This window comes from Gekko japonicus, unplaced genomic scaffold, assembly GCF_001447785.1.
Source record: "Gekko japonicus isolate JY-2015 unplaced genomic scaffold, Gekko_japonicus_V1.1 scaffold1563, whole genome shotgun sequence".
NCBI lineage: Eukaryota > Metazoa > Chordata > Lepidosauria > Squamata > Gekkonidae > Gekko > Gekko japonicus.
In genome coordinates this window covers 8,765-17,879 of record NW_015175405.1, presented here as the reverse complement: position 1 = coordinate 17,879, position 9,115 = coordinate 8,765, and the positions used below count along the sequence as shown (strand labels likewise).

The 9,115-nt window shown below is 44.0% G+C and overlaps 1 pseudogene; it reads right to left on the bottom strand.

Moving 5' to 3' along the window:
- LOC107122593 overlaps positions 1–9,115 on the bottom strand; it is a 79,044-nt pseudogene that overhangs the window by 65,765 nt on the left and 4,164 nt on the right.

The following is a 9,115-nucleotide window of genomic DNA, read 5'->3' as shown; positions in this document are numbered from 1 at the left end:
TTTTTTTCCCAAATTTTTCCGGTTTTTTTCCGGGCCTTCACATCTCTACTCCCAGTTCAACACAAGTCTATTTCAGTTTTATGAAACTCGTATTTAGACAGTTTAACATACAGTTGGTTTTTCCACGGAGTTTTTAACACTTGTCTAACTAACCTCACCTGTGATTCTAGGTCTTGAGAGTACAGTAACACATCATCAAGATAACAGACGGCCCCCTTGAATAAATGCTTATGCAACACTTCATTAATTAAGTTCATGAATATCCCGGGAGCCCCAGAAAGCCCAAAGGTCATGACCAGGTACTCAAACTGCCCCAGGGGTGTACCGAAGGCAGTCTTGTGTTCATCACCTTCCCTGATGCGCACCCGAAAGTAAGCATCACGTAAGTCTTCCCCTTCGCCTCCTCCCCCAGCAAGTCTTTGATCAGAGGGAGAGGGTAAGCATTTGACATAGGTACAGCATTCAAACCTCTGTAGTCTGTGCACAATCTCAACCCTCCATCCTTCTTTTTCCGGAATAACACAGGAGCAGCAAAGGGGGAGGTGGCTGGACGGAGAAATCCTCTCTCTAGGTTCTTGTCAACGAACCGCCTTAGTTCCTCTCGTTCGGCAGGGTTCATTGCATAACTTTTCCCTTTAGGCAAAGTCTGTCCTTCCAAAATCTCAATAGCACAATCCGTTTTATGATGCGGAGGCAGTTCGTCCGCCTCTCTTTTTTCAAAACCTGTCCCCAAGTCCCAGTATTCCTCAGGGATGTCTAGTAGTTCTTCTCTTTCCAGGCAAACTCTGGCTAGGACAGCCGGGGGTTCCAACCCCCCATACTGGGTCCCACTGATGCGCTTTACAACGCGGATCCAAAAAAGGCATGGAGCCTCGGCTCCACTGTACATAGGGGTCGTGAGCCAACAGCCAAGGGCTCCCCAACACCATTGGAAACTGCGCTGAGGGGTGAATGATAAAGGCACGCTTTCCCCAATGCCCGGACACCCCCCACTGGCATCTCCATGGTTTGGAGCTGACAGGAAGCCATGGTAGTCCCATCCATTTGGGTAAAAACCACGGGGTCTTCCAGCTTCACTACCCACACTCCCAACCCAGTGACTAGGGATGGACGTGTAAGGTCCCGGGAACATCCCGAATCTAGGAGAGTTCTAACTCTCAACTGGGTGCCCCCTTCAGGACTGAGGATAGTCACTGTAAGGAAAAACAACGAGGTACCATCTCTCACCGCTTCTCGCGCCCTAGGATTGGGGACCTGCTGGTCGGCACTCTTCACAGCAGGCCCAGGCTGTTTCCCGCCAGCTGGGACTCGGGTTCCTTCCCAGCAGAAGGGGAATCAGGCGAGATGGTTGTGGTGGCCCGAACGGCTCTTCAAGACGATGGTTTCTCCTCACCTCGGTCTCTGCCTCCCACTGTACGTCTCTTGGTTCCCAATGCTTGCAGTAGTCCTCCGCCGTGCTGGTCGTCCTCATGTTTGTGGGGCTTCTGCATTGCCTGTCTGTCTTGGCCCGCAGAGTCCCGGCTATACCACTCCACCAAGTCGTGGTGAGCTTCTACCTCTGCAGCCATCTGGATCCACGCCATCAGGGTGAGGGGGTTACCTTGCTCCTGTGCCTTCTCCAACACCACGGTGTTCAGCCCAGCATGGTAAAACTCCATCAACACCTCGTCTGGCCAGTCCTTGAGCTTGGCAGCACAGGCTTTGAAGACATCAGAATAATCCTGAACGGAGCGATTGCCCTGCCGCATCTCCTGCAGACAGTTCCAGACTTTCTCCCTCTCCAGGGGATCTTCAAACGACCGCCGTAGAGACTGTAGAAATGCATCCAGGTCTCGTAGCTCGGGAGCCGGGGCTTGGTATAGTGCCACATACAATCGCGCCGCCGCGCCTCGTAGCCTCATCTCAATATATTCCACACGCTCCTCATCAGAGGGGAAAGAATCGCCCCAATCTCTCAGCAGGGCACGCACTTCAATCAAAGAGAAACGTAGCGCCCCAGGGTTTCCATCAAAAGTTGTATCCAACGCATCAGGGGGTCGTTCCAACCCAGGGTTCTCCCCTTGTGCTGGGGAACGTCTGGCCTCGGGAACTCGCTCCCATTCCTGTTGCATCAGCTCTCGGGTTACTTGCGGCAACTGTTGATTCAGCTGCCTTATCAGGCTCCGTAGAGGCCTCGCCTCATTCTCAAAGTTTGCAGGGTTGAAAAGTTCCCTTCTCCTCATCCGCGGGGCCGCCCGCCTGGGAGTTTCAGGGAGGGTGATCTCTGCCCTTCCCCCGCTGGATCCCACACTCCCGGCTCTGCCAGTTCCATTAGCAATAGAGTCTGTGGAACCAGCCCCACAGTCTGGGGTTTCAAAGAGCAACAGCGTAGAATCGAAGTCCTCGCCCAAGCTGTCGTCTCTCCCGTCAGTCTCCATCGTCCCGAAACAGGGGGGAGGTCAGAGGGGAGAGGATTTAAAGAGTTCTGTCAATCTGTCAGACACTACAGTAAACTCTCAGACGCAGTTAAGTCCCTTAAAAGGCTTTATTCTGGAAATCAGAAAAAGTTGGCAGGATGGGTGAAACTCCTTGACAGAACTAACATTAATTGCAGAGTTGTAAATTACAAGACCTCTGATCCAGCCCACATTCACACGTCATAGTTACATAGTACACAGACAGGTTACTACTGGTCAGTTACTAGAGTGAGAACGGCAGCCAGAACGGAAAAAATATTTGAACAGAGTTTCTCAGACACCCTAGCCTTTTTTCTCTGCTTTAATTGCCTCAACTGAACCTGCAAGAATTTATCCACAATACAACAGCCTGCAAGAATACAACAATAATACAACAGGTATAATAGCTATTTTACCTTAAAGAAACATACTCCTGTAGCTTACTCACAAGTAGGATGGATTTAACAAAAGGAAGCAAGAGAGCTCGAGACAGAGAAGATAAAACTCCTCTTCCAGTACGTAAACAGAAGAAGATAAAGTTTTACTTCGTAACCAAGGAGACCAGGGAAATCCTAGTTTTTAATATTCCTATATCAAACAGATATGCTCCTCTTGACCAAGCTGCTACTGTGGAGTATACTTCGAACACGCCTCCTGATTCAGCTACTACTTCAGAGTACAACATGGATACTCAAGCATTACAACAATTATCTATGAAAGCAGGGCTGTCTGACAAAGATATATCCATGTTAACTGCAGAGACAGTCAAATGTATATTTGAGGCCCTACGTGAAATAAGAAGCAACCTTGAAGGGATTACTAAAGTGATAGCTAAATTAGCAAGCCCAGCAACACTTACAAATGCAGCTGGCAATGCAGATGTTTTATACATAGGCACGACTCCAAAAGATGACAGCACAGGACAAAAGCTAACTTGTAGCAAGAGACTTTACAATTTGACTTTACAAGCTCACAAGGTCTGTATTACAGTGACCCACTACAAGGGTATGATGCCCAATTGGAAGCCTGTAAAACAGGCTGCTTTACATTTGAGATCCCTTTTTCCAGAGTACATTGCTGCAGTTGACTTAATCTCATTAGAAGTATTACCCAGTCTATTCCATGCACAGAGACTACTGCTGAATTTCAAGACCTCCAAAATGCCTACATTGATTTTGAAATATAGGAGCTATTTGTCGTCAAAGGGAGTTCTACCTACTCGGGTTTTTGTCAACACCACCATCACTCCCTTGCTCCCTAAAGAAAAGCATACTAGATCTACAGTGACTGACAAAAGGGCTTATGTCCATAAGACACCATCTTCAAGTGTGGACATGCACTTTAATAGTACCTCAACAGGAACATCTATGGACATTGATAACAATAGAAGCTGCTCTTATCTGGAAAATTCAATAGAAGAGGACTTAATCAAATCCTTTCCAAAAATGCCTGAAGAGGAACAAACAAACATTATATCAAGATTGGACTGGCTAAAAACTGAGCTTTGGAAAGCTAAAGAAAATGAGACATCTCAAAGCTTGCCCTTTGCTACAGAAATTGATAATGTGGCATCTAATCTAAATGCTGCAGTTGAAATCCCTGTAATTAGACAACTGGAGGGAAATCCTGGAGACAGTCAGGGACGGCTTCCTTGTAAGCCAACAGGTGCCCAAAGGGTAACTGGTGGGCCACCTGCTACCTGCAAATGGCTGTATATTCTTAGACCCTGAGGATAATTTAAATAAGATAGAACAAGAAGTTTGACAACTAAAGTTTCTGTCCTGGAATCTGGGGGGAGTGGCGAAATAAGCTTCATGACCCTGATTTTTTAGATTTCCTGCAAGGTTATCATATAATTCTTCTTCAGGAAACCTGGAGTCAGGATCTAGAACAGCTCTCTATTAAGGGTTACAGGACCTTACAAGCCCCCGCAGTTAAATTCCATTCTAAAGGTCGGGGTTCGGGAGGTTTGGCAATTTTTATATCAGTAGATCTGGATGTTGAATTACAAGTTTTGGAAAACAGTTGTCCAAGTAATTTTCAAACCATACTAATCAAAGGTCTTAATTTTGGTAATCTTATATGTATTAACGCGTACGTACCTCCAAATAATTCTAAGTATAAGCCTAACGGAAGTCTTTGGGATTACCTGGGAGCCTCCATTGAAGTATTGACTTCCCAGTTTCTCAATTCACAATTTATACTAGGCGGTGACTTCAACGCCAGAATTGGATCAGGTGCCTTAGACACTAGAGCCAGTACGAATTCTCTAATTGCTGCTCACGCGTCCCTATTAGATCACTCTTCTAAGGATAAGGTTATTAACAAATCTGGACTTAAGTTCTTGGAATTGCTTTCATGGGCTAACCTACATGTTCTAAATGGTACCTATTTGGATGTATCCGGTGGCTCCTTTACTTACCTGTCAACGTTACGGGCCAGTACAATCGATTACTTTGCTATACCAACTGCTTTATTGAACTATGTGGACAGGTTTGAGGTTGTTGATAGTCCCATAAGCAATCATTGCCCATTAAGACTTACATTTAATCTCAATGATAACATTTTTTTGAAACCAGTACCAGAATTTGCAGAAGGTATAATCCCGGGATATAGGAGACTTAGGTGGTCAGAGCACCTAAACACTAAATTAGCCCAAATCCTTGCTAATCCTGAAATGGAATCTATGAAAGTAGCTCTTTCTTTGCCAGATAAGGACGTTATTAAAACTTTTCAAGCCATAAATGACTTTCTTAAATCCTTTTTTATTAATAGCAGGTCAATTAACCCCTTACCAAATGGTAGTAACAGCTGGTATGACCAGGAATGTAAGGCGATTAAAAAAGAGCTAACGTCTCTAATGAGACTGGTAAGATGGAACAATTATGACTATTTGATGCCTTACCTCTTGAAACTTAGGTCTTATTATAAAAACTTAATTAAAACAAAGAAAAGGGACAATTCTAAATCACTATGGAATGAACCTGAACTGGCTGTCTCAAGGAAAGATGAAGCACGCTTCTGGGATATTGTGTCCAGTGGCATAAATAGCTCCTTCCGGCAAGTAGCGGCACATATTTCTCCCAAAATTTGGGTATAGCACTTTAGCAAGGTTTTTGGGTCTTGTGCACCATCATTCCCTGTAGTGACATCCCAGTCTCAGAGATCCATCATAGGTATCCCAGACCTCCCTGAATGGGCTCCAGTTTCAGAGAGGGAGATCAAAGGTATAATTAACTCACTGGCTTCAGGGAAATCACCTAGGGAAGACTTGATTCCGTCAGATTTTTATAAAGCTTTTCCCACATGGCGGTCATCTGTGCTAGCTACGGTTTTTACACAAATTAATGGCACAGGTTTAATTCCTTCTGGTTGGAAGTTAAGTATTATTGTTCCCATTCATAAGAAAGGGGACAAAACAGACCCACGGAACTACAGACCAATAAGCCTGATAGATATAGCAGCAAAGGTTTATAGCAAATACCTGTTGTTCAAGTTGGATGACTGGGTCCCTGAGAACCACATCATCCACCCCCATCAAGCAGGGTTCAGGAAAGGTCTTTCCACCATTGACCACTGCCTTACTCTTCACCAGTTGGTTTATGCAAGCTTAAGTGGCCCCACTAAGTCTATATATGTAATGTTTGTAGACTCGGCTGCGGCGTTCAACTTCATTGATAGGAATAGCATATGGCAAAAACTGGCAGAGCTGAATATTGATAAACGGTTGTTATTCCTATTACGAGAGCTGCATACAGATATTAGTGCCCAAATTAGAGTTGGAATGTCGGGGTCACTAACTAACAAAATCCCAGTTCATAAAAGAGTGAAGCAGGGGTGTGTGTTGGCCCCTTTATTGTTTAACTTGTATATAAACAAAATTGTTGACAGGCTATCTGGCCCGCAATTCTTTCCACCTACCCTTGGGAAGCATAAAATTTCAATTCTACTTTATGCAGATGACGTGGCCCTAATATCACTCACAAAATTCGGGATGAGAAGATTACTGCAGCAACTAGGATTATATTGTAAGGAAGAGGCCCTTAATATTAACTTCGATAAAACCAAAGTGAGGGTCTTGAGAAAAAGAGCTCAAATTTCCTCATGGCGCATACTTGCCAATTCAATAAATCAGAGTAGCACTTTTAAGTACCTAGGGATTACATTTAGAGAGAACCCGAACTGGAATGCTCACATTGCCACAGTAAAAGAATCTGCGACAAGAATTGTGGGATCCATTTTGAAGTTCTACTATACCAAGGGAGGTTTTCTTATTGATCCTGTTATAAAATTATTTAAAAGTAAGGTCACCCCCCACCTTTTGTATGGTGTCGAGGTTTGGGGATGGAAAGAGGCTATACTTACTAATATTGAAACAATCCGAAATCAGTTTTTAAGGCGTATCCTGGCTCTGCCGAAGGGTACACCAGTTGCCCTGATGAGAGCAGAAACTGGTTTGCCTTCCTTAAGGGCGCGGGTGCATCTTGCGATTCTAAAATCTTGGAAGAAAATCAGAGCTGCTAGCACCAATTCTTTTAGCCAACTGGCCTTTAATTCAATGCTATCCAAAGACTCAGATCGTTCCCATTTTCTTAATAATTTACTACTAAGATATTCCATTCCTGATGACCTCCTTAGTTCTTCAACAAACAATCCAGATCTCAAAGAATGGGTATTTAAGCATGATGCTCTGTTAGATAGACACTCAATTTTAAAATCACAGTCTGCTACCTGGTTTAAATAATTTAAGAATGACCATTTTAGATCACCTTATCTGGTTAATATAGATAATCATAACCTTTCACATCTATGCACTTTGAATCAATGCCTACGGCCGTACTAGCTGGCCGCTATAGTAGAACACCCAAGGAACAGCGTTTATATATTAGTGGCTCTTCTGCTATTGAGGATCTTTCCCATTACATTCTTGATTGCTCATTGTATTCCCAACCTAGGTCAAAATTTTTATCTGGTATTTTATCAGTTTTAAGAATTTACTCAGTCCCTGAGAAGATTATCTTTTTGGTAGCTGATGCCAATATCAATGTATCCTATAGAATGGCCCTATTTGCCTTGGCTGCAAGGAAAATACGGGCCAACGCTGTTCTTAGGGAAACTAGCTAATATTGATCTTAGTGGGTATGCTGTGATTTAATTAACTATTCATAACCTTGGTTTTATGGATTTATAATATTTTAGACTGTATTTTAATTTGTATAATTTTCTATGTTTCATTGTATTCTTTTCTGTTTGTGGTTGCAATGGCCTGTGGCTAAATACAATAAAACCTTTTACTAGAGTGAGAATGTTTATCCTTTGACTTCCTTTGAAGGCCATGAGAGATCAGAAGGGCGCACACTCCCCGGCCTTCACGATAGGAGGAATACTTTACAGTGTTAACAAGCGCTACTAATCTACCAGTTCACTCAGACATGTCTCTGATGCTCCTTCCAGAATGTCAGAAGAGGAATTGTGGGAACCAATAGAGACATTGCCGGCAGGTGCTGTTATGGGCATCAAGCGGGAGGAAAACAGATGCAATAGGATGAACAGAGCATAGATATTTACATCATTAAAGCATAACTACATTGAGCCCTGTTACAATATAACACCGGAGCTCATCTAGAGTAACCCTGAGGCCCAGCAAGGGTCCGATTCTCACAGTGGGTTCTTTGATGGAGTTGACGATGGCCATTCCGACTGAATCTCCTTCCACACTCTGAGCATTCAAAAGGTTTCTCCCCTGTGTGGATGCTCAGATGCTGTTGAAGACCTCCACTCTGACTGAATCTCTTTCCACAGTCTGAGCATTGAAAAGGTTTCTTCCCTTTATGGGTTCTTTGATGTTGTTGAAGACTGTCAATGCGACTGAATCTCTCTCCACACGCTGAACACTCAAAAGGTTTCTCCCCTTTGTGGGTTCTTTGATGGAGTTCAATTTCAATTCAAAACCTTTATTGGCATCGATCAGAATCATAAACAGTCACCCTTCAGTTCATGGATTTAACACACAGCTGCCTTGGTGGAGTTGAAGATAGCCACTAGAACTGAATCTCTTTTCACACTCTGAAAATTAAAAAGGTTTCTCCCCTGTGTGGGTTCGTTGATGGAGTTGAAGACAGCCACTCCGACTGAATCTCTTTCCACACTCTGAGCATTCAAAAGGTTTCTCCCCTGTGTGGGTTCTCCAATGAGGTTGAAGACTCCTGCGCGAACTGAATCTCTTTCCACACACTGAGCACTCAAAAGGTTTCTCCCGTGTGGGTTCTTCGATGTGCTTTAAGACTGCCAATCTGACTGAATCTCTTTCCACACTCTGAGCACTCAAAAGGTTTCTCCCCTGTGTGGGTTCTTTGATGGAGTAGAAGATAGCCACTATGACTGAATCTCTTTCCACACTCTGAGCATTCAAAAGGTTTCTCCCCTGTGTGGGTTCTTTGATGGAGTTGAAGACTATCAGTGCGACTGAATCTCTTTCCACACTCTGAGCATTCAAAAGGTTTCTCCCCTGTATGGGTTCTTTGATGGTCTTGAAGCGTGCCACTCTGACGGAATCTCTTTCCACACTCTGAGCATTCAAAAGGTTTCTCCCCTGTGTGGGTTCTTTGATGGAGTTGAAGATAGGCACTCTGACTGAATCTCTTTCCACACTCTGAGCATTCAAAAGGTTTCTCCCCTGT